The sequence below is a fragment of the Panthera tigris genome, chromosome A2 (genome assembly GCF_018350195.1).
Source record: "Panthera tigris isolate Pti1 chromosome A2, P.tigris_Pti1_mat1.1, whole genome shotgun sequence".
NCBI classification, from domain to species: Eukaryota; Metazoa; Chordata; class Mammalia; order Carnivora; family Felidae; genus Panthera; species Panthera tigris.
In genome coordinates this window covers 27164167-27191087 of record NC_056661.1, presented here as the reverse complement: position 1 = coordinate 27191087, position 26921 = coordinate 27164167, and the positions used below count along the sequence as shown (strand labels likewise).

The window sequence follows — 26921 nt, the reverse complement described above, 5'->3', positions numbered from 1 at the left end:
TAGCCACTTCCCTGCCTAAAAACCTCAGTTGTGCACAGGTTGTCTTTCTGTATCTTTTCTTTGCAATGAATTGCCCAAGAAACATAATTTCCCCTCAGGATACATTAAGTCAATCACTCATGATATGCAGCTGAATTTTCTATCTGGGCAATGCTTACCTTATGTAGAGAAAATATAATATGTTAAATCAACAAAATTAAATGAGTGATGATCCAAAGAACTCCACATTAACTTTCACCTGCAGTGCCTCTCCATCTTTTGTTCAATGAGACTATGAGGACCTGTTATGTACGAGCTGCCTTAGCAGGCAATGGTGATCCATGGAAGGTAAAACACCATTATCTAGTATCACAGTAACAGAAAGTAAGCCGTTTGAAGCAAGAAAAGAATGTTTCTTGAGTGAAACTATGACTCACAAAGTTTAAGAGAAGCTGCCTTCAACTTGAAGTGTGTGTCTTCATCTGTAAAATTGGGAAAATACTATCTATCTTATAGGTTCCTTGTGAGGATTAGGTGGGATAAATTACATAGGATCCTGTATCAGTTGGCTCAGGCTGCTAAAACACAATACCACAGGCAGGGTGGCTTAAACAACAGAAATTTATCTTCTCATGGTTCTGGAGACTGGAAGTCTAACATCAAGGTGCCAGTAGGGTCACTATCTGGTTTAGACCTCACATTGTAGCTTGCTGATAGCTGCCTTCTTAGTATGCACCTCCCCCACATCTCTCTCTATCTCTTCTTATAAGAATACCAGTCCTACTCCATTACAGCCCTACCATTATGACCGCATTTAACCTTACTTACCTCCCTAATATCACTCTCTCCAAACACAATCACATTTGGGGTTAGGGCTTCAACATATAAATTGTAAGGTAACACAACTCAGTTTATAACAGACTCTTAACACAGTCCCTGGCATGTTAGTTAATATTTATGGAGAGCTACAATGGCCGCTGTTATTTTCATAATAGGCATTACAAGTATTTTCCCCCATAAACTCAAGACAGCCTAGGAAGACTGGTTTTAAAAGTAAAAAAGAAAGTAACTATAAAATCTTTTGCAAAAGCCCCTGAATCCTCACCACCTCCTCAAGGAGATTGTTTTCTTTAAGATGGAACACAGTATCTGTGGGTTGGGTTCCCTACTGACACATGCCTCCCACCCTTTTCTCAAATGTATGTTTATTTTTTGAGAAAGAGAGACAGAGACAGAGAGAGAGAATGATCGCATGTGCATGAGCCAGGGGCAGAGAAGGGGAGAGAGAGAATCCCAAGCAGGCTGTGCACTGTCAGCGCACAACCTGATGCAGGGCTCAAACCCCAAATCCATGAGATCATGACCTGAGCCAAAACCAAGAGTCAGACACCACTAAGCCACCCAGGCGCCCCAACCTGGCCCCCTTTCTGATGTTGGTCATGAGCATAAAACACTGTGGGATCAGCCTCTCAGTCCCACGGTGGCTGTCCAAACCCCACTCATCATCCTCCAATCAGTTCATCCCAGGTCTAAACAAGGCACTGCAGCCCTTCTACCCACTGTAATACCAACACAGCTGTTCCACTCCAGAAATCAGGGTCCAATCTGCACACAGGAGTCATTAAAGTATTTCTCTTTGCTTTAACGAACAGGCTTCAGAAGGAGTATGCTTTCCAAAATGAACCTCTACGATATCCACTGTGACTCTCCTCTTAGCACAGGGAGAAAAACTATCACTTCAGGAAATTGTGACCATTTGCCCAAACCTTTGTGTGAGGGCCTCCAATAAGATTTTGCGTAAATCTCAGAGACACAAGCTGGTAAGAAATAAAAGCTATTTTGTCATCCTTTGAGGATCCAAAACAAGCAAACAAACAAAAACAACAACAAAAACTCTACTTATTCCAAAGAGCTAATTTGCAATGCAAATACTACATTAAAATCAATATTTTATATGCTAACTTGCCTCTCAAAAACAAGTGTCTGCTGAGAATTTGGGGGAATTTATTTACAGGTAAGACCATGGAGTCAGAGACCCTTAACACTAATGCTAGTTTTCCTTGTACCAGACAGGTAAACCAAGGGTAGAAGAATTACCAAGGGAGGAACATATAAATGTCAAAAGTCAATGCGAGTAACTTAACACCCAATCAACTTTCTACTCAAACTGGGTAAGCATCTACAGATACTTAAGCCACTGTAATGACAGAATTTTACCAAAGTAAAATATATTTCAATGAGAGGTATTTTTATTTTGCCTCAAGATAAAAATAAATAAATAAATAAATAAATAAATAAATAAATAAATAATAAAAAATAAACCCTTAATGGGTGATATTCCAAACCTACAAATAACACTCTCCTGCCAAAAATTCTTTCTTCATTTCACCTGCCCTCACCCTAACCTAAGATGTCATCCTCTCTTAACTTAGCCCTGTGCAAAATTCTTCCTTACCAGTATACCTGTTTATATCTATCTATCTATCTTCCCTTCTTCCAATCCAATATTTTTTATTTCATTTAATTGCAGTAAAATATACCTAACATAAAATTGATCACTGCCACCACTGTACATATACAATCCAATGTGATTACCTACATTCACAATGTTGTGCAACCATCACCACTATTCATCTCCAGAACTTTCATCAACACAAACTGAAATCCTGTACACATTAAATAACTTCCCCTAGACCCTGGAAACATCTACTCTACTTTTTGACTGTATGAATTTGTCTTTTCTAGGTATTTCACATAAGTGGAATTATACAATATATATCCTTTTATGTCTGGCTTATTCCACTTAGCATAATGTTTTCAAAGTTTATCGATGTCGCGGCACATGTCAGAATTTCTCTCCTTTTAAAGGCTGAATAGTATTTCACTGTGTGTGCAGGCATGTGTACATACACACACATACACAAACTTTTTTATTCATTTTTTGATGGACATTGGGGTTGTTCCCATCTTTTGGCAACTGTGAATAACTGTGAACACTGATAGACAAGTATCTGAGTCTCTGCTTTCAATTCTTTGGGGCATAGATCCACAAGTAGAGTTGCTGAATCATATTGTATCTTTTTTTAATTGTTTGAAGAACTACCATAACTGTTTTCCAAAGCAGCTGTACCATTTTACATTCCCACCAGCAATATACAAGGGTCCCAATTTCTCCACATCCTGTTTTCTATTTTTTTTTTTTTTTTTTGGTAATAACCATCCTAACAGATGTGAAATACTATCTCATTGTGGTTTTGATTTGCATTTCCCCAATGAATAATGATGTTGAACATCTTTTCATGTGCTTGTTGGCCATTTGTATGTTTTTACTGGAGAAATGTCTATTCAAGTCCTTTACCCATTTTTATTTTTTTTATTTATTCATTTTGAGAGAGAGAAAGAGAGAAAGAGAGAAAGAGAGGGAGAGGGAGAGGGAGAGGGAGAGGGAGAGGGAGAGGGAGAGGGCGAGGGAGAGGGCGAGGGCGAGGGCGAGGGCGAGGGCGAGGGCGAGGGCGAGGGCGAGGGCGAGGGCGAGGGCACGAGCATGCGAGCACACAGGCAGGGGAGGGGCAGAGAAAGAGAATCCCTAGCTGACATCCATACTGATAGTGTGGAGCCCAATTCAGGGTTTGATCCCAAAACACTGACATCATGACCTGAGCAGAAATTGAGTCAGATGCTTAACATACAGTGCCACCCAGGAGTCTCTGCCTATTTTTAAATTGGGCTTATTGGAGTTTGTTGTTGTTAAGGTTTAATATATTCTGGATATTAATCCTTTGTCAGATACATGATTTACAGTCATTTTTCTCATTTTGTTGGTTCCATTTCCATTCTCTTGGTAGTGTTCTTGGTTGCACACAACTTTTTAATTTTAATGAAGTCTTATTTTTCTTTTGTTGCCTGTGGCTTTAGTGTCAAATGAAAAAAGTCATGGTCAAGTCAAATCTCCTGATGCTTTCCCTTTATTTTCTTCTAAGAATTTTATGGTTTTAGCTCTTATGTTTATATCTTTGATTCCTTCGGGGTTATTTTTTGTGTATATTGTAAAGTAAGGATCCAACTTCATCCTTTTGCATGTGGATATCCAGTTTTCCCAGCACCATTTGATGAAAAGACACATTCCACCTCCATTGAATGGTCTTGACATCCTTGTCAAAAATCATTTGATCTTATATGTTAGAGTTTCCTTCTAGGCGCTCTATTCTATTCCACTGGTCTATATGTCTTCCCTTATGCCAATCCCACACTATTTTGTTTACTGGAGTTTGTAGTAATTTTGAAACCAGGAAGTCTAAATTATCTTTGTTCTTTTTCAACACTGCTTTGGTCATTTGAGGTCCCTTGAGATTTCACATAAATTTTAGGATTACTTTTTCTATTTCTGAAAAAAAAAGCTCTCATTTTTTAAATAGGGATTACATTGAATGTGTATATTTCTCTGGGGAGCCTTATCATTTTCATGCTTCTAAGTCTTCCAATTCACAAACACAGGTTGTCTTTCTATTTAGGTCTTCTAAGATTTCTTTCAGCAACACTTTGCAGTTTCCAGTCCAATCCAATCTTGACACAAGAGCCAGAGGGAGCTTTCAAAATTATCAATGATATCATATAGATTCTCTGCCTAAAAGGTTGCAGTGGCTTACTAATATCCCTGCCCATGTACCAACACCCACATGGTCCTGCACAACCCAGACCCCGCCTACTTCCCCAACAGTAAGGCGCTGTCATGTGAATGACAACTGCCTCTCATGCCTGACTCTCCAGCTGGTATCCTCTGCCTTCAGTTTCTCAACACTGCCAGGCTTTTTCCCCACCTCAGCGTCTTTGTATGTGCTATTTCCTCTGCCTGGAATGCTTCCCCCTGGTTTTCTCTCCTATTTCAGTTTTCCTATAAATAGAACCTCCATAAAGAGGCCACCTCTAATGGTCCTTGGTATTTAGGTACATCCTTGCAGTCACTATCACTGCTCCCTCGCTTATGTCCTTCATAGCACATAGCTCACTGCATAGCTGTCTTTCTTTTCCTTTATCTCTGTTTATTGTCCAGAGCCTCCAAAGGAAGGATCTTAACTATCTAGTTTACCCTGTATCTCTATGCCTGGCACATTATTGACCTACAATGAATAATTATTGAAGGAGAACAAGTAATGCCATTTATAGCATAGCGGCGTAATATTCTTGTCAAGAAGGTCAGCAGGAGACATGAATGCTGCCAGTGGCCAATAGTTTCAGACATACCAAACCCAGCTGAACCATAGTCACTTTTGGCCTACAAATACAGTCATCTGGAGAAAAGATCTTGCCAGAAGAGAACACTTGGAATGGTTCATGATTAAAAATACTAATTAAAAGATCCCCTTGGTTCAGTGTCCTAGCTCACTCTGCAGCTTAGAACACTGTCCTTAAAAATAGTGAAGAACAGAGAGCTACTCTATGCCCAGAGAGTTCAGGATCTAATACCTCCAGTGGTTCTAGGAATGTTTGCACCAACTTTCACAGCTAATGAGGAATCACATCGCACTAGCTCCCTTAAGACAATTTACCAAAGTTACTGCCTTTAGAACACCCACTGAGAGTGGCATTAATCACAGATGCAATGGGACTGAGTACACAGTGTGGCTGCCTCATGGAGGATGGGGAAGCAAAAGTTGCTCTCAAGTAGAAGCTATCCCATGTTGAAGCATTCGTACAACTAAGATAGGAAATTACCAGTAGAACCTCCAGAGGGTTTTCTAAGGACCTGGGTCTGAACCAGAAGATACCAGCTGCCGACGACCACCAGGAGGTAGAACAGCCTGAGGGGTCACCAGCACTGGCAGGGGAACCAGGTCTGGTTTCAAGCCTGGTTCTGCAAATCACAGAACAGGGTGACCATGGTTAAGTTCCTTAGCTTCACTCACCCATACTTTTCTTATCTGTGAAATGAGGCCTGCAAGATCACCTATAATAATATATTAAGTAAGAACATGGGTTCTAGAAACCAACTCTTTAGGTTCAAATACTGACTTCACCTCTTACTGGCTGCATGCTATTGGGCAAGCCTCTCCCTCTGGGCCTCAGTTTCCCTCATTGATAAAATGAGGACAATAATAATACCCTGCTGTGAGTATTAAAATGAGATACAAGCCATAAAAGCATGAACTTAATACACAGAACATAGGAAATATTCACAAAATGCCAGCAATTTCTTATTTCTAAGCCATTCTATAAACTTAGAGATGATCCTTACTACATCGACTGAAACAAGTTCTCACATGTTCCCAGAAAGGAATTTTCTGGTAGTAATGCCAAAGGGTGAAATGAAATATTCCGAGATCTTTCAAAGAGACAAATGCATTCAGAATTCTTTACCAACAGAGTTACTTAAGCAACTCCTTCTACTTCGTGACATAGAAAAGGTGAGAAAAGGTAAACAAAATATTGGAAATCCCAATTAATGGGGTATGGAAGAGGAAGGGGGCGGAGGTTTTCAGAGATGGATAACTACTTCTATCATTCACACACAAGACTTTTCGTTTAATTCTAGGAGTTCACAGACTTCAAAGATCACCAGCCTTTGGCACTAGAGCACCGTTTAAGTCAGATTACTTAGAAGATCCTGATATGCCAATATCAGCTGCTCTAGAAGTCACCCTCAGCACGCTGTTGCTCCCATAGGACAAAGACATTTCTCAGCTACCATAATGGCAGAATCTCTGCAATCCATACACCTCTCAAGACTTTCTGCTCAGGTTCTTCCAGAGTTAATATTCTATTCTTAATGAGGCCCCCAAGTCTGGAGGCTTATTCTCTCTGATGACAATTTAACTCACCTACGAACATGCAGAGGCAACTAAGTCTTTCAACACCAGACAACTGAGTAGCTGCTCTAGGAAGGGCATAGGGGCCAGGGATCCAACAGTAGATAAGACAGGAAAGATATCTGTCCTCAATGAGCTCACACTCTTGAAGGTGAAGGTTCTGGGTAATTTGGGAGTGTGGGTTGGTAGGAGATGCTGTGGAAACAGACACAAGCCTGAACCAGCATTGGGGGCTCAGAGAGGTTTCATAGAGAAAATCAAACCAGAGAACTCAAGTGCAGCAGGAGTTGACCAGCAAAGGCACATGGAAGGTAGAGATGGAGAGGAGAAGACTCCTCAGGGAAAGCAAAGAGCATGTTGGAAATGCAATAGCAAGGAGATGCTTGATACCGTCAGGTTCTTGAGAACCTCCATTGGGTTAAACGCTAAAAGAGACTGAGAGTGGCATGGAAGGAGTCTGGTGGGGGACATTGTAGGTGCTATTAGAGTTTTCACTCTATCCCACAGAAAGCAAAAAGGTTTAAGGAATTTTAAGCTAAGAAGTCCCACAGTTCACCATTCCAGCAACTGAATGCCAACTACATTCTGGTGGCGTGGATACACTTCACTGGCATCCATTAGACACATACCCATTGGAGCCTGCCTCTTGAGCTTGTGCCCATGCTAGGATTCTCTGATGAAGAAGTCCCTGCTTCTGGCCTCGTGAGGCTCCTTGCTGAACTGAGATGTCTTTGTCAAAATGTCAGGATAACGGAAACAGGTGGGCATCTTCAAGAACCAGAACTGAGCTCAGTTATGGCTTCTCCCAGGACACAGTGGGTAAGAATGGAGAATGAGGAAGGGGAGGTTCTCCAACAGGACCTTGGTCTCCATGGAAGGGACACTAGGCTGGCAGAGGAAGAGGGTGCCACGAGAGATATTTGCTGCATATCTGCGGAAGCAAAGAATAGTAATGAAAGCAGGAGCAAAAAATTAGTGATTTTTTTAAATAAAGAAAGGCCAGCTCATGCCAGGTTCCCTGCAGCCTTAGAATAGAACATTTAGAGTTTTTTCCAAAACACTCTTAAAAGATAATTAACCTAATTTGGCATGTTGCAAAGTCATTTTACATCTCGATTTGGTGAGTGAAATAATATATTCAGCAGCATGTGTGTGTTAGTGATAACTGTGTTTATCAAGGGCCAGAGGAGCCCAATCTCGAAGCGAGCACCTCCCTGTGAACCTGGGGGCTGGCAATTATCTCCTACAAGCCTTGCCACCTGTAATAGGTTTGTTGGTTATGTGGCCAGGGTTTAAAAATAATACTGGCTTTTCCGTAGGGCCTCCCATCCAAGGGCGTCTAATTGGAGGATTCACACCTAACATGGTCAAGTTTAAAGGGGGGAATGTCCCCATCCTAACCGTAACTGCCATGAAGTTGTAATTAAATCAAAGATTATTTTAGCTCTCTAAGTTTTATCCCCCCTAAAAAGGCCATTTAGTCTTTTCATTGCTATTTCAGATGTTTCAAAACGAATCCCATTATTAATAAACAAACCATCGGGGGCCATCCAGATGCATAAATTATAATTATGTGGTTCCCTTAATTAATTTTGACAGAGGATTTCACAACAAAGATCCCAAACCAGTCTTGCTTTCCCCAGAAAAGCATTGTGTGTGTAATCCTTATTCTCATAGCCCTTTACCTAGGGTAGAGATTTTAAAAGGCAGCCTCTTTAACTACCTTGTGCATTCCCAGTGACATCACAAGTCCCCAACTGTCCCAACTCAAGGGAATGTAGGCCAGAGTTCACCGCTATTCATTAGCTTTACTTGTGATAATGTCTCGAGGCAAAATAGAAGCTAAATATAGAGTCACTGACTGGATTACTGAGAAAAGCAGTGTACTAGAAAGAAAGTAATAAGCCAAGCCCTAGAGAGAAACCAAGACCATTGCCCTCCATATTCAGACTCTGAGTTCCTCCAGAGTAGAGCCCACAGTGTCCTCACAGCTGTACTTCCAGGGCACAGCAGAGGGGTTGGCCCGTCATGGGTCCCGAGCATTGCTGCACCCACTTGATCTTAGCCTCCAGCACCTCAGCCAGGTTACAGCCTCCCATATCCCATCATTCAATTTCAAGAAGTAGGAAAATCCTTATTCATTCTCTCAAAATCACTTCAGTTAAACCAACTCAACAACCCATTTACACAACAAAAACTTTTTACATTCTAATACCAACTGCTTTGGATTTTTACAGGATCCAGTAGATTCCCTTCCATTACTCTTTCCACTCAGATGTCTGGGAACCTCCTGTGGTAGAGCTGGATGGTCCCTGCCACCCCAAAGTTGGCAATTCTGATACACTCATGGGAAAGCTAGGCCTTCCTGCAGGGGGACAAAAAAACCAATTCCTGTTTGTAATTACCTCTTTTCATCCCTATTCCTTGAATTGTTCACTTTCTGAAATTCCAATATGCATCCTGGATCTCTTATTCTCTGCACAAGTAGTAATGAGGTACCATGAGCTTTGCTACTTGTTTATAAACCTCATTCGTACCTGCCTCCGAGACACCTCATCGTTAAGTCTGTGCTTCAGTGTTTTACAAGTTCTAGTATGTACACAGGTTACAGGAGGATTTGTTTGATTCAGTGGGACTGGGGCTGTGCCTGAGATCCTGCATTTCCGGCAAGCTCCCCGGGGGCCACCATGCATCTAGTCTGAGCCCACACTGGGAGTAGCGAGGGGCTTGTTCAAACTGAGGGGGCACTACACTTTCTAATTATTGCTCAAGTAAACATAACATCTCGTTTCCTCTTTTCCCTGCGGGTTTCTTTTATTCTAATTTACAATGTCTTAGTATCACACTCTGATTTTGCTGGTATTCCCCAGCACCCATAAAAACCAACACCGCAACCCAAATTAGTTCCACATGGGAACACAGCTATAAAAGTAGACTCATGGTGCTCTTTCTCCATTTGTCATTTCAATCACTGAAGACACACAAATTAAAAAGATAGAAAGACAGAGAGAAACAATAAAGTACCTAATGCCCCATGTTCCCCTGTTTATCTGAAGGTGTTGATTACCTAGAGGTAATTTTTTTCTTGTAAAGTAATTTATTTTAAATAAAAAAAAAAAAAAAACAGGTCAGGCAGCTATTTCATTTATCACTATTACAAAGGAGACTAACCCAGCGATGGAAAAAGGGAAGGAGAAATTAATTACAAGTCAGAAGCTGCAATAACACTCCCGGTAATTGTGACAAAAATTTTAAATTAACATTTCTGTCACTGAAAGAAGTTTGATTAATTTTACAATTGGAGATGCTATCGCCAGAATATTGGAGGGATCGGAGGACACAGCAGTTTGCAGTTTGAGATGTAGATGGCTTCTTTAAGGCTCAGAATGTATCTGCAAGGCACCTTCACACTTTATTAACAGCTCAATCAGTGCCATGCTGGAAATAATTAGCCAAGAAACCATGGAGTAAATAGATCTTGACTGGCAAACCATGTGAAAAGAAATACAAGCAATGAGATTTTCTGCAGCTATAACAAAGCCGACCTTGTTTTTTTGTGTTACAAAGTATCCTGGAAAGACCCTCTGTTGCCACTACAATGTTCCCTTCTGGAAATAAAACAACAGCACAGACAGCAGTTATACCTCTCCACTAGCATTTCCTTAAAGATTTTACTCTGGGGAGGGCTGGGAGAGGACCCAAGGCTTAAACAATACAAGTTAAGAGAAAGGAAAAGCTGCAAATGTTCTCTCAGTGTCTATGTAGTGCACTGGCCTCCAACTAACACAACATTCAACATTGAGTTTAGGGCTTATTATGTTCCCAGGCACATAAATTCCAGAAGCTTTACCTGTACTAATTCCTTCAATCCTCAAAGGGACCCTATAAAGCATATTTTATAATCATCCTCATTTTACGAATGCCCTATTTTTGTGGCACAAGGCAGTAAGAAACTTACCCTAGATCACATACCTAGAAATTAGTGAACAGATACTCATTCTCAGGTAACTGGGCTCCAGAACCTGCACCTCTAACCAGTGGTCAGCAAACCACATGTCAGGGACCAAACCCAGCCTGGTATCTATTTTTGTAAATAAAGTTCTACTGAAACACAGCCATACTCATTCATTTACATGTTGTCTCTGTGTTTCACTATAATGATAGAGATGGCTTGCAAAAGAGACTTACGGCACATAAAAAGTCAAACGTGTTTACTATCTGCCTTGTATAGATCAAGTTTAAACTCATGCTCTTACCCATGATGTTGTCCTCTTCTTAGAAGATGTCTACACTAACTCACAGCATCTAGGTAAGAGTGGACAGTGACAGACACTCTGGGTCACTGAAAGAGCAAGTGGCAGGGGGAATGTGAAAAGAGGATAGGAAACTTACTTGCAAAACATGTATGCTAATTTATTAAAAGCACCTGATAATGTTTCACAGTATTACATTTGATTTTGATGTAAAACCTATTATTCCACTTGTAGAAGGGAGTAGGAGAGAAATATAATTTCTCTGTACATGAGCCCTATAGTCCATATGGTAGTTTGTAGAATGGATCACCAAGCTGTTGCAGGGGATGCAAACCTGGGAGATAGACATTTGTTTCCCTCCACTGAGATCAAGTGGAGGTATGCGGCAAATTGCAGTTTGAGATTACTGTTCACATGGGTGTCCTTCAGTTTTGAGAATATGTAGGTACTTTCCAAATCCCACGGTATGAAAAACAAAAAATGCAAGAAGTTCTAACTTGAAAAGTAAGTATACCTTTCCCAAAGGTTTGAGCTATTGAACTGTCTAGGTTGAAAGACATACATTAAACAATTAGAAGAAGAAGGGTAGAAATACAGTAGGAATGGGAAAGGTAAGAATAAGGATTATTAACCCTTACTGGTGTTTGGTGTTAATAGGTATTAACACTCAAAGAGGTCTGTGGTCTGAAATGGAAGCCTTATGTTGTGTAAGGTAGTGAAGGGTAAGGGAGGGAAATCTGAAAGCAAGCTAACTCAAGAGGTAAGCTTAAGCACCCAAGGAACATTTCCAACAATAATCAAAAGGGAAAACTCACAGGTTAAACAGAAGAAAAGTAGAATTTAAGTGATAATTTCCAAATTAAAAAGAAAAATCCAAGGAATGTGAAGTGCTAGATGTTAAAACATATTTAAAATTTACAGTAACTAAAATGATTGTATTGACCCAAGGGTAGCTGGGTGGAATTAAATATTGATGTACGTAGTCAATATAGTCAAAAGGTAGCATTTAAATTCCTAAAGGAGATATTTCATAATTGGTACTTAGATCCCTCCCCACCTCAAAATGTTGAACAGCTACTCCCCTTATACATCAAAGAAAATTCAGGTCAGAGAAAGTTTAAAATAATTCAATCAGAAGATCGAAAAGTGAACATAGTTTACATTTATTCCCTCTCAGCGTAAGGTGATCAGAAAGCAAAGGAAGAGAACATAAGAAAGATTTTAGAAATATCTGGCCTTATTAAAATGAAATATAAAAATTTTATTGTTAAAATAGAAAAGCCAGACAAATGGCTATGAACTCTCTGCTATGTTAATTAAGAGTTTACAAGCCAATAAAAATGATACTTTAATTACAGTGGACAATACATAAAGCATGACAAGTAAAATAGAAAAAATAAAGGGAAACACACAAAAATCCAGTGAACCTAAAAGGAAAACACTTAAAAAATTCAGGTTCAGTAACAAAGTGTTTATGACAATGAGGAACCCATTTTGACCTATCAAATTAACCAGCGTTAGAAACCACCACTGTGGTGGCCACCTGCAGCACGCCGGCGAATTTAATCCAAGGGTCCTCCTCTAACAGGTGTAGATGATGTAAATCCACAAAACTTGTAAAATAGCCTTTTTTCCCCCCATGGATGCCATGAAATCCACTTTCTAGAAGGCAACAACCTTACTTTGAAGATTTTATCCTTGGAAAAAATATCACGGATGTCCAAAAAGAGCTGAACACAGTTCAGACCTGACAGAGAAGACAAATATTAGAGGGGGAAAATACTCCAAACATCTAACAAGAGTGTGGTTAAATAGGGTGTGGCACATCCAACCTATAAAATGACATACAGTTCTAAAACTCCTCTTATAAAAGATTTAAGGCAAGGAAATATGGAAAATACAGTATTGAGTATAAAGTAGTAACATCATAGTATGGGCAATAAGATCCCTGATGTAGAAAAAAGGGAAAAAAATATGTATTTGTCATAGAAAGATGAAAGAATGTTTTTCTTCCTTGTGCTTTTGTATATTTGCCAAGCTTTTTTCAGAGAGCCTGAAATAATTGTATAATCAGTACTGACAAATGTATTAAATGCTAACTTCAAAACAGAATATGGTAGCGAGGTGAATTCAGCTCTCCTAGAGACCCAGGGAAGGGGGTTCCGAGTGGGAGGAATGTTTTGGATGACTGGAGAGAGCATCGAGCCAGCTATAACCAACCAGTTAGTTACTGGCATCACAGGTTAGCTGCATTAGAGTTAGGATGGCTGTCTGGTTTCCCTGAACGACTCCCCTGCAATGCAGTGTTGCCTGGAAGAGGTGGAAAGGCAGTGAGATGCCAGACTGGTAAAATCCAGGGCTTCAGAGGGCCTGAGACAGACTCAGACCACCACAAGCAGGAGAACCATCCTTGAAAATTTTCACTGTATGGGCAGAGGCCTCCTTGGAACCACCAGTACATCCGCTCCAGACCCCAGGATCACAGTGCCATATACGAATCCCTGTCTGTAACTGGAAAAAAGCAAACTGACATTTCGAGAAAGAAAGTATTTCATAGCGAGCACGTACAATGATCCTTCCTTCAAAAACCATCAAAGGTAAAGACTCCATTAGAAGTGGTGTCACCGAATCCGATTCTCTCTCCCCTTTCTAAAAGCAGCAAGAAATGTTAAAAGACAGTGTGATAGAAAGCTTTTAGTTTGGATCTGTATACACTTCATTCCTCAGATAGGAAGTGAGTTCCACCTTTGAAGGTGTGGGCTTCACGCAGAGAAGAGCTGAATTCATTCTCCACCACTACTCCACTACTCAAACTGTCTCTTTCTGCTTTGACTAGAAGGAGGAGGACCGCCAGGGTACTAGCTAACCAGGGATTTGGACTCATCTACGGAATTATGCTAACAGAGTGATCCCCAAACAATGCTGATACCTAGCACAGTGCCTAAAACATAGCAGAAGCTCCATGAACAACCTTGAGTAAGTCATCCCATGAAATCTGCTTTCTGGAAGACAGCTGGGATTATGCCCTTTTTTAAATCCCCTTTCTATACTTTTAGCTGGCCAACATGTGTATATCTTGAATTTTATTCATTTTGAACATTCTGGAATCATTCAGCGATGTTCGGCTTTCTAGACATGAAACACTACTCATCAACACAAACCTTCAATAGCCAATGAGTTGAGGTTCCTGCTAGATTCTGCAGGAAGAATCTATGAAGATTCACTGGAAGGGCGTGTCACACTCAGCTGGCCCATCCTACCTCAATGTACAACAGGTATGAATTACTGGCTTATTGTGGACTACACTCCAAGTTTCCTTCCTCCAAGGTCAAGGTTCTATCAGATCAGCCTTTCATTCAGCCAGTCCCCAACCGGTGAAGCAGGGTATTAGTTTCCTGAAACTTAGTCTTCTTAAGACTGTTATCTCCATCCTTTTAGATCTCCTTTATTATCACATAAGCCTGAAAGCAGCTTACATCTCTTAATTAAAAAATAAATAAAATCACCCAGATACAAAATAAAAAACACATGATTATCTGCAGGATAACTCAGGGTACATAACTGTACCGTAGCCTGTTTTATAGTATTTGTCATGTCTCTTTCCCACCTTTGACCTCCAATTGTTTGAGAAGTATGTGAATGCATCCTCATGAATATAGCAAATCTTAATTAGGTTAATTAGGCAGTGTTCCATCTACTGAATCCCTAAAATAACAAATGCTGCATGCCCTGTCTTAGAAACTAGCTATTTCAATTTTATTCTGCTAATAATTTTACTGATTCATTTTTCTCCTTGAGAGATTATTGGTTTTTGATATACTGATTGCTCTCATCCCCTTAATATCATTCTCCATTAAAGTTAAACTCTCCAGGTGCAGCCAGGTCTCTGTCTGGAGAGAGTTGTTAGTCTAGATCCTCAGAAAGGAAGCTGGAACAGTACTGGAGAGCTATCAGACCATGCTGCAATCTGACCCCAAGTGAACTAGAGAGGGAGAGAAGATCGGGTCAGAGTGTTCCAGACTGCCCTGCAGTCTAAGGCAGGTTCTGAAAAGTCATAAGGGAGTCTTAGAGCCAAAACGGGAAACAAGTAAGTCTCTTGTCTTCCAGGAATAGGTCTGCCTTAGTATTCCCAACACTTTGAGTTATTAGCCATGAGTAGTTTGTAGGAGGTGTGGTTGTGGTGCAAAACTGGGATAGGTTATGTCCACTGCAGAAGCCTCCTGTGAATTAGGTACGTGATTGGAAAGATTTTGAAGGTCATTTCTCAGGTACCACATTTAATTGGCCCCCATGAAGGAGGAGGACAGACAAAAAGGTGGAGAAAATAGTGTTTGGAAAGGGACTCCAGTAAACAACATGGCGATCCAGGAATTCTTGTGGGTAGAAGTTGTTTGCAAACCAAAAAGTTGATGGGATTTAAAAAAAATAGCTTTCACTGTGAAGCCATCAGAGCTGATAAGATTCAGCCCCAGAGGCAGCAAGACCTTCCAAGTTAAAACAGTAAATAATTTGATTGAGATAAAGATTAATAGCTGGAATCATGTGAGTCAGTCAGAAGCACCAGCGAGCATCAATCTCCAAAGATTAATAATGGTAAAAGACAACACTGCGATAATCAGTTTCATCGTGATGGATCATGGGAGAGTTTAATGAGTGAATTTCAGGAGGAGAATTTCAATAGAGTAGGCCAGACTTGGGGCGAGGGCAAACCACATGGCTGAACCTCAAAGTGGGCTGTCTGCCCAGAGGACACAAGCGGGATACCATTTTCCTGTCTGCGTGCTAAACGCTGAAATATCACACAAATTGGTGTCAGGAGGTTGAATGGAATCTGCTGCAGGAAAACGTGACTTGAGGAGAGAAACCATGCTTGCTGCTCTAATTTAGAAGGCAGGAGAGCTGAGCTGACAGAATTTAATCGTGTCTTAATGTGCTCAGGAAGACTGAGAATCATTAGTCATTGTCTGAGGGACACACAAACTGATGTCGTTATGGGACTGTGTCATATTTCAGAGAGTAGGGGGCCACTGTCCTCAACTCTGGTCTCTGCTAGCCCCCACATACCCAATTCAATCCTTCCACCACACTTTAGGTACCCACCAGGTAGCAGGCTCGTGCAAGGCCGAGGGAATGAAATGACAGACGAGCCATGCCTAGACCACAGAGGACAATTTTAAAAAGAGGGACCGACATGAGCATCATAATAGAATGGAATTGTCCTGGCAACACCTGGGAAGCATAGCAAGTGTCTTGAAGTATGGACTTGAGAGACAAACTGGCCCATGTTCCAGCCCTTCCCCTACCACAGGCTGGCTGTGGGACTGTGGCAAGTACATCTGAGCCTCAGTTTCCCCATTTGCCAACTACAGAAAGTCCTAGTTTTCATCTCATGAAGTTGTTGGAAAGCATACATAAGTACATTCTTCACATCATGCCTAGTGCATGGTCATATTCTACTAACTGTGGAGAGTGATTTTGCCCCATAAATTAACTACCTTAATGATATTGTTATTGTCATACACTGTAATGCCTGAAGTTCCAAAACCTCCCACAAAAGACCACCAGAGTCGTAAGTCAAAGCCAAGCGGCAAGGGTCGTTTATTGCAGGTTCAAACCTGGTCCTCTGCGCACTCGTCGCCGGTGACACAAGAGGCCACGATTAGGGTTGGTACAGCGTTTTTATAGACAGAGACAAATAGCACAGGGGAGGTTTTTACTTGTGGCGGGAGGAAGAAAGGGGGAAGGGGGTAGGTGAGGAATGTGCTAAGCAAGCAGGTTTACAGAAGCGAGAAATGCCGGTTAGTTTGTATACAATCACTCATTCCATTACATATCAGACTACATTTAGGAAGTTTTACAGCCCATTCTACAGCGGGTTACAATCAGGAAAGGTCTCACAATGCTCATAGCAAACAGCAAGCAAAACAGACTTCTCAGCAATTGTATTTCTTATCAAAGATCCATAATAAGCAGAAAAGAGAACCTAGCTTTAAACTAAGGCAGGGCTGTCATTTGGATTCAAAGCTGTTCCTTTCATTACAAAACTAAAAGGCAACAGAATGTAAGGAGAAATGTTCCCATAGAGAAGAATGAGACCAAGATGTGGATTAAGATCAGAGGAGAGCATCAGAGACAAAGAGATGGGTTTTTGGGGTGGGGTTACCTCTCAGGGTAAAGAGGAGTTTTCCAGATCCCAGACCCAGAGGGGAGAAAAGGTCTCAAAGACAAGGAAACTTGTATGAGTCAAAGCAGAGAGTTGAAAAATCCCTAATGGTTTGAAAAATGTAGACATTTCAGTGTGGCCAGGGTATTTTATGGTCCATGGGTTGAGGTAGAAAAAGCTTTCAGTGCCACGTGAAAGAGTCCAGAAGATGCCAAATTTGTAGTTGAAAGAATTAAGAAAGCAGCAATGTTTCTACATCTTCAAAGAAGAAACAAAAATGGAAGGAAATCTGCTATGACATAGTCTATTAGATGTTGAGGTTTGTCAAACCAGATTCCTCCTAACAAAACTGCAGGCAGCAAAAGCATAATTAAAACTATTAGCAGTATTGGTCCCAAAGACCAAGTAATAACAGATAATTGTCAACATCACCTGTGTTGTAAGATCAGTAAGAAGTGTCAAAGCACCTCTAACCACACAGCCCTCATTAATATGCTGACAATGAGGACTGCCATCTAATGAGTGCCTATTATATGCTAAGGGATCCGTGGCTTCTAGGTTTTGTTATTTATTCCCATTTCCTTGATGAGAAAAGTTTTGGAGAAATGGAGTAGGTGCCCAAGGTCACACAGATAGTACCTGGGGCACCTGGGATGTGGACAGAAGGTGACCTGAGAATGAAGCATGCAGCCCACACGCATATCTTAGCTCCCTCCCCATCTCCAAAACAAACAGCAGTGACATCCCTTCTGTGTGGAGCAAGAGAGGGTTTAGATTCCCACTGGTTTTCTTTCTATTCACATTGGGCAAGTTACATTATAAATTAATCCTGATGAAACATTCCCACCCCCTGCCATGAGCTGAGAAGCTTCACTGCAGTCCTGAAGCCCCTGCAGAAGGGACCTTCAGAGAAAGATCCAGGGGACTTGATCACATTTGCTTTTTAATTAATCTAAGGTGTTAATTTTCAGCTGGAGGAAAGTTAATTTTTCCTTTTGTTAATCTAATGGCCAAAGGCAAGGCTGGTGCCTATTGCGGCAAGAGTTTGGAATGGCTGTCAAGCTCCCTGGTGCTACAATAAATGCAGTGGCAAATAAAACAGCTTCCCTGGAAGGCACACGAATTTGAATAATTCCCGCAGATGGTCTCTGCTTCTCTCAGTGAAGAGAGAAAAAGACTAATTCCAACCTAATCAGGCCACGCTAGCATCCAGGCAAATCCATTCTTTTGATCCTTCACATTTCTTCTCTGAAACTAGAAGGGAAAAATAAACAGCAATTTCTTTCAACAGCAAAGCAGCATTTACAGATTTGGGGTTTGAGAAAGTTACAATGCGCATTCCTCTCCCTGGAGAGCTATTCTAGTCCCAGCCTTCTTGCCTAGTCCCCCATTATGTAACTACTTTATAGGCTGGGACTCTTAACTAGAACAAAGACTGCTATTTGGAAAAGGAATTAAAGCTGCAGGCCACCTGATTCTTCTGAAGGAAACTTAGAACTTGTCACATCTGTGTGACACATGATTGAAGAGTCTGGGATGAAGATGATGGTTATGTGTGGCCAGGATGTTCAAAGCACCCTGGGGTAAGCCAAGAGGAAGCTCGGGTAACCACTCTCACTGGGTCTTGCTCTGAAGCCTTTTCTGAAGGTTTGAGACATCCTGGAGAAGGCCACGAGGTATTGGTCAAAAGCCTGTACAGGAACCCAAGTTTTGGAACTGAGGAAGGCTGGTGACACAGCAGCAACGACTAGAGGTACCTGAATTTGGCCTTGACTTGGTGTTGGTCTACCTGAATTGCCCTCCATCTTTTAAAAATATTTTGCTTTTTAAAATTGTATCCATTATGGTAATTTCACATGCCAATTCAATGTGACTGGTGGTGGCTGCTTGGATTACCACATTTAAAAAATACTGTGGGGGCACCTGGGTAGCCCAGTCAGCTGAGCATCAGACTCTTGATTTCGGCTCAGGTCATGACCTCACATTTCATGGGTTTGAGCCCCACCTGCATCAGGCCCTGTGCTGAGAGAGCACAGCCTGCTTGGGATTCTGTCTCTCTCTGCACCTCTCTGCTCATGCTCTCTCAAATAAACTTTTAAAAAGGGCGGGGGGTTGGGGGTGGGTAGCTCCTGGGTGGCTCAGTCAGTTGGGCATCAAACTTTGGCTCAGATCGTGATCTCGCAGTCCGTGGGTTCGAGCCCCACATCGGGCTCTGGGGCTGACAGCCCAGAGCCTGAAGCCTGTTTCAGATTCTGTGTCTCCCTCTCTCTCTGCCCCTTCCACACATTTGTGCTCTCAATCTCTCTCTCAAAAACAAATAAACATTTAAAAAATTAAAAATTAAAGATAATAGCGTGAGACTCTGGACAAGGATTTCCTGATCTCGATGTCTGCTTTGGCATCGTGTAGGGAAATGAAGGGTACATGTTCCACACGTACCACATTCTCACTTTCAAGCTTTCCAGTGCAAAGGCCTCAATCCTGAAGGGCATCCTAACTCCTCAAGTATCACCTGTCCGAAGAACCTACCCCTAGACCATTTTGAAGAAAGGAGTCTCAGTCACACTTAAAAATCAATCCAGAACTTTCATTTTCTTCCAAAGCAATTTTTTTTTTTTGACCCAAAGAAAGTTGTTTCTCACAGTAAAACTGTTCCTTTCAATACCTTTCCATCTTGGGGGCAGGGATTTGAAAGGCTGACGCTTTAGCTCTGAGTTTCTAAATGAAATGGACGTTCAACTCTGTATCAAAAAACAGGGGGAAAGACTCATGCAGGCATTAAGGGGTTACACCTTTGTGTGGAGAAAAATTCTTTCCCAAAGCAGGCTAGAAACAGACACAATGAATTCAGCCCATCCACTTTTTAATGGCTTGCATTATTAAAAACATTACTTATGCTTTTTTGCATGACAAAGAACATGAGTAATAATTTTGATAATAACTTGGCCTTTGATACACAAAGGAACTCAGTGTGAAAGTTTTTAAAATACTATCTTTGGGGCAAAACTGGAGATTAGCAACACACTAGGAAATGAGCTATCAGTAGAGGGAGAAGCCTGCAGTACATGTTTTTTTTGTTTTGTTTTAAATTTGGAACCCTAGCCGAAAGCTGGTGGAATGCTTCAATAGGTAGATATCCCCTAGAATTTTTGGCCTATCAAACAAAACATGAAACTCCTGATCAGAAGAAAAGTGTCTAGGGGCACCTGAGTGGCTCAGTTGGTTGGGCATCCAACTTTGGCTCAGGTCATGATCTCACAGTTTGTGAGTTCAAGCCCCACATCCGGCTCTGTGCTGACTGATCAGAGCCTGGAGCCTGCTTCAGATTCTGTGTCTCATTCTTTCTTTGCCCCTTCCCCACTTGTGCTGTCTCTCAAAAATAAATAAATGTAAAAAAAAAAAATTAAAAGAAGTGTCTATGAATCTATAAACACATTATATATACACTTATTAACATACATCTTAAAATCTTCCCTGACTATAACAGTGTTTCCACATACCAAGTACATTTTAAAGACATTCCTTGTCTTTATACTCCCAATGGTTTGTGGTTCAATCCAATTAATGGTCACTAATTAGTGGGCATTAACACTTGAGCTTTTATGACAAGCTTGTTCCTTGAAGCACATCTTCTCTTGAGTTCCTTGCCAGATGACAACTGGAATTTATTTATTCAAACATTTATTATCTACTATGTGCTTCATATTGAATCCCAGGGTATCTTAGGAAATAAAACAGACAAGTATCCTCAACCCCTGTGGAGTTCACATTCTAATGTGGGCAGGCAGATGCTGAGCAAACATAAAAACATGTTGTGGATTAGAAGGAAGTGCTGTGGAAGAAGACTGATAAGAGTAGGAGGAACCAGATGTAACAAAGGTAGGCTGCACAATCTGAAACAGGTTTCCTTGAGAAGGGAGCCTTCAAGACTTAAAGGAAGGGAAGGAATTAGCCATAAAGTCCCTTGCCTCCAGTGATCAAGATGAGGAAGGACGTGTGTGGAGAAGTTTTGGGGATTGAAAAAAATCAGGAATTCTGCTTTGGATCTGCCAGGTTCAAGATCTACTAGACTGAAGAAGAGACTTGTAGATACATCTGTGGAGTTCAGGAATGAAAACTGGGCTAGTAATATAAATATGCACTCACAGGACTTTAGCAGCACAGGCTGTGTGCTATCTCTGAGGAATCGAGTGTAAATGAGGAAGAACCAAGAGTCCAGGACTATACCCTGGGCTTTCCAACATTTCCAGACTTGGGGAGAAAAGGAAAACCAGCCAAGCAGAGGGAGGAGCTGCCCTGCAAGCTAACTGCAGAACCCGTCTCTGGGAAGAAAGGCATCAACTGTGTCAATGCTGTTGACTGAGAGCCAAGGAAGAGGCACAGGCAGGGAATCTCCAGAGCATGGAGGGTGTGGTCACCAACATAATTACCTAGGCATGGTAATTGCCTTGGGAACTCCCAGACCCTTTGTTTTACAGATCTTACTAATCTGCAAAGGGTTCCCACCCATCTCCCCAGGGTGAGGTCACAGCTTGGTAGCTCCTCTCCAAGGGCTGGCCTATAGAAGTGTGTTTTTGTTGTTTTGTTTGGCCAGTACAGTGTTTTACAAGGTTGCAGTTGTGAAATTTCAAATCTAAAAAATACAGGTTTCCATGCTATCCTAAGAAACAAGTGCTTACTGGTCTGACCTACATTCACACTACCCGGCAGAGACCAACTGGAGCGGAGGGATGTGTGTTTCCAGGTCACAGCACTGCCACCAATTTGTCAGTGAGCACAGACAAACTCCCAGCCAGCCACTCCTACTGATCTTAAGCTGGCTGGCTGCACAAACATTTCAGTTTACCATCTCTTTCAGGGGGGGTTTTGAAATGGAATCAGATCTCAAAGTTTCCCAAGGCATGACATACATCTGCATCTATAGAAGAAGTATAATTTTTGTATTGGTTTATGAATCTCAGTCTGGAAAACTTAGGACAGATTTCTTCTAGACCCACAGGGAATACTAGGTCCAGGCTACCTTAAGAAGTTTTAAGTGGCAAAAAGATTTCCTATTTACTTTAACATTGGGAACATTAAGTTACTTTGTCTTTTTTCCCTTTACCACATCTTAGAGGTCTTAAACCCTAATGAAACTTATGTCCTACTCACGGTTTCCCAAATGTGTCTGGTCATGGAAAGCTTTTCTGATGGATGGGATATATGTCTTGAGAGGTGATAGACACACCACCCCCCCCCCCCAACCCCAGGATGCTCCAAGGAATGGCCATTCCAGCCTGGGACTCTCATGATGGCCGGGGCCATGTCTCGTTTCCAGATGTCAACACCTTGGGTAGCATCTAACCCATAGATGTTCAACAATTTCCTGAATAAATTACAAATTGGAGAGGCTGGATATATTACCCAGGCAAAACTAATGGGATTCTAAATTGCATTCCATACCTGGATCACAGGAAATGATGTATTCAGGTCCTACTCAAAACCAGCCCTCGGGGCATGAGTTTCTTCTCAGCCTCATGAGAATCAGGCATCCTACCATCGGCAGCAGGTCCATGCCTGTCACGCCAGTGTCCTTTATAGCCTTGGGAGGGGCCTGTTCCGAAACTCCCATGCAACTGAGCTAGTCAGGTACAGAACACACAACCTTCCCTTCACAACTTACTGCCATTTCTCTGGTACGTTTTTGACGTACCAGAGTCACTTGCTACCCAAAGTGATCTTGCTGTAAATTGGGAGACAGTCTCTGGCAGTAGTGAACAATGCTCAACAGTAGACATTTGCCATCCTGGCTTTAGTATGTGGGAGTTTGATTCCATTTTTGGTAGCATGAGCTTAAATCAAACCTGCCATGAGAGAGGTGCTGGCCTGAGCTGGCCCCCAAACATCTGTATCTTTGCCTGTCTTTATGGCTGTCTCTTTTTAAAACATTTTCATTTTCTCAGCACTATGTGCCAGGCATTTACCTTTCACAATAAACTCACGAGGCAGATACCAACCCCATTTTACAGATAAGAAAATCAAGGATCACAAAAATGTTACCCATCTTGCCAAAGTCACATAGCTAGTAAGCAGCAGGGCTTGGATTTTTACCTCTAGTCTGACTTGATTGTAAACCACTCCTGCTGTGTAACCAATAATTCTCAAGCATACCAGAAGAAGAAGGGCAAAAATCACATGGGACTTTCAGGAAGACACATTGTCCAAATTCTTTCAGGGAATTCTCATCCATGACTCTTTGTCTTGATCCAGACATGGGCTATAGAGCAGAGCATGTAAACTTAGCAAAAGGTTTTGCTAGAACTTTGTCCCAACTAGTCTTCTACCTTCTTCATATGGTGTCTGGGTATTCTTTTGCCTTATGATTTTCACAATTATTTTTTTAGTTTCCTGAATTGAAAATACATTGCATCTATAAATTGGAAGGAACAAAAATAAAGTTATGTCATTAAAAAATAGAATAAAATTAACAAGGAGTATATATTTGTTCTTAGAACTTTTTTTGGCTCCTCATAAAAAAGCAATTATCATCATAGTCAGGTATTAAAACCACATTATGACATTCCTGCAGGGTCTTATTTGGGGGTGATGAAAATATTTTGCAAGCAGGTAGCTCAACATTGTAAATACACTAAATGCCACTGCTTGTATACATTAAAATGGTTCATTGTAAGCTATATGAATTTCACCTCAAAAGTAAAAACCACTCCACATTCCTAGAACACAAAATTAAACTCAAACATGCTTTACCCTGGAGAACGAATTCTACCCTTAGCAAAGTCTCTGCCAAGCTGCGGCCCTCCTGGGGGTCACCAGGCATTCTTTGAAATTCAGAGACAACAGCAGCTTCCTGAGTTGCCAGATGACCCACTGCCATTAGAAACATGGCTGCAGAGTCAACTCATTTGGGACAAGAAAGAAAGTACCATAGTGAGTGCACCGTAAGCACAGTTTTAAGAGCACTTGGCAGCTTGGCTGACTCTGATTCTCTTAGCATTGTCCCCATCCCCTTCCACATATGCACAAATGCCCACGGCTACGTGGTTGTGCCATCTCAGCATGGAACCAATCCCACCGATGCCTCAGAGATGCCACGGGGAGTGGGGAACCCAGCCCCTCCTCGGCTCCCTGCTAGAGGAGAACCACACCTAGGTTGTGTGCCTTGAAGCCACGCTGCTCACATCCAGCATCTGCCCAAGTCCCTGGTCTCCTCTGCAAACAGTTCTGATGGTTTCCTGCCCTCCCACTCCTAACTTCAGGGCACTGCCTACACGAGTCCTATCTGAGCCCTGCTCAGCCACCTATAAATGCCCCATTACATCAACGTGTTCGTCTCATCACGGGCAACACTGCACATCCGAATCACTGTCACAGGGAGGTTGTGTTTCGTGTTTGGGAGGGAGGGTGAAATGCACATTGTCATCTGCTACCCTGGGTGGCCAAGAGCAGACACACCATGTTCCACCAGAATTCAGAATGTACCTTCAGCCTACGTGATGGTTTTCTGCCATGCAAGGCTAATCAGCTCATGCCAGGATCAAGGCTACAGCACTGGCCTCATCAGCACTCTCCCCAGACTGTTTATACTTTGCAAAGATCAAAAAGCATCCAGAGAATGAACACGAGTACCATGAAATGTCCCTATCCTTTAATTTCTTTCCTGAAGGTCAAGGTTTTATAATGAGGCTCACAAAGGAGCAATACAGGGAGCTAGAAACACACATAAGAAGAACCTCTCCTATATCAAAAGGAAAAAAAAAATAGGTCATTGGCCATTTTAATGGGATCATTTCTGTCCACTGGCCCCTGGTGCTAAAACCATATTGGAAATGTAAAAGTGGGATCTTTCATATTCACTAATAATGTCCCAACAGCAGTAAGACTGAATTTAGTCTGAAATTACACACTTAGGCAGAGGATGGTGGTGGGCGGGGGAGGGGTGGAGGGTTAAGAATAGAATGTGTTTAGGACAGGCTTTTTCAAGAGAGCCTGAGACAAACTTTGTATGCAAGTGGTTTCTTTGACAAAGGATGCCTGGGCAGGAGGGAGGGACTATAGGACTGAGACAGGAATGGGCGGAGGGGAGGGGGGGTGCAACACAAAAACATGCTATCAATCTGGCCCGCACTGTAGACACTGCAATGCTAGATCCCTTAAGACCTTCTTAGAAGCCTTATCAAATGTGCCTTAAAAGTGGTTACCCTAGGGGATGAGAAGAGAAAGAGAAAGCATTTATTCCTCAACTCTCAACTCCCATTGGCCAAGAGTTTCCCAAAGGATCATTAATTCCTAGGCTTCTAGGATGCACCTGCAAACCTGCCAAACAGCTCTGACAGTGCCACTGGGCCATGATGTCAGGGAATTCCTGAAACAAATTCAGGAGGCCTGGGATACACACCCAAGCAAGATGCTGTTTATTTCTACCTGCAGAAAGCTGCCTGAAGCCTGTGTGAACAGGTCGTTGCAGCCAGGGTAGAATCAGAAGTCAAGAGAATTTGAAGCCACATTCCATACAGAACTCGGAGACCCACAGCCTCACTGATCAATGCTGGAGGAACTAAGTGCACTTATTGGAAGATATACAAAGCTTTGTATGTGAAGCAAATCTCCCATTATCCTACCTTATGAAGATTGCTCAAAATTGAGTGTTCTATTCTCTGAGCATCTTTAACTGTGGAAGGAATTTTGATAAGTCAAAGGGTGCTTCCTTGCCCCTTTAACAAAAAGGAAGTTCTCTATTTCTAATACTCAATATTTGCTTCTAGTCTCAAAAGTATTGACATCATGACTCAGATATTGGTTTTGGACAGAAAAGGCAAATTCTCAAAGTCCTGCCAACATGGGAATGCTTATTCTTTCCTCCTCCTCACAAGAGCCTCTGATTTGCCTCCCTTGTTAGATTTCTACTTCCCCTTCCCATACACAGAAATATTTAGGATTCAAAATTCACAAGGTTCTTTTCCATTTTACATATAGGCAGAGTATAACTCAAGAAAATCCAGAAGCAAAAGTAATATCATCAACACTTGGGTTGAAAAAAACACTTGTTTATGAGCTTGCCATTTCCTTATTCAACTAACAAAGTGTTTAATGGCAATTCACAAAAATACTTCCTGAATAAAACTGGTTATTTTGCACCAAGAGGAGAAAAAGATGATTCCCTACTGATCTTGCTTAGGACTGGAAATTCTATAGTAGCTATAGGTGTGTGTTGGACAAAAATAAGAACATATACCTTAATAGTTTGTGGCTTCTCCAGGTTTCTTAAATGGTCAGTGGCTAAATGTCCCCCCCCCCCACCCCACCCCTTGCAACTTAAACATAGACTGCCCAATCCTTGGTCCTTAGTAGTTGGAAAGTTCTACCTTCAGGACCCATCCTCCAGCAATTGTAATAATGTCCCTTGCTTTTTCATCTGGGGATTTAAATGGTACCATGAGATGTACACATACCCAATGTGGGTTAGGGGTGTGATTTAAATATGCTGTCAGTTTTGATTTTTCACATTACCTGCTCATGCTGGTCAAGAGGGCTCACTAAACTAGCAATAGGGTTTCAATCTGAGGAGGTAAAAATAAACCCTGTGTCACGTGAGTAGCTGGAGGCTTTTTCAGACTGAGTTCAGCACACTGAAGGAAGGAAGTTGCCCAGTGAATACAATGAAGGGAGACAGTTGTCCCCTCCAGAGTTCAGCCACAGGATTCTCTTCTCATTAACATTTCCCCT

The 26921-nt window shown here is 41.7% G+C and overlaps 1 long non-coding RNA gene across 5 annotated transcripts in view; it reads right to left on the bottom strand.

The window, feature by feature from the left end:
* The window catches only part of LOC122236683, a 162035-nt gene that overhangs the window by 98488 nt on the left and 36626 nt on the right, over positions 1–26921 (bottom strand). Inside the window, exon 2 of one of the 5 annotated variants that reach the window (XR_006214874.1) lies at positions 7412–7713. The exons of the other annotated variants lie outside the window; for them this stretch is intronic. This is a non-coding gene — a long non-coding RNA (uncharacterized LOC122236683). The remainder of the gene's footprint in view (positions 1–7411; positions 7714–26921) is intronic. 5 annotated transcript variants of the gene reach the window in all.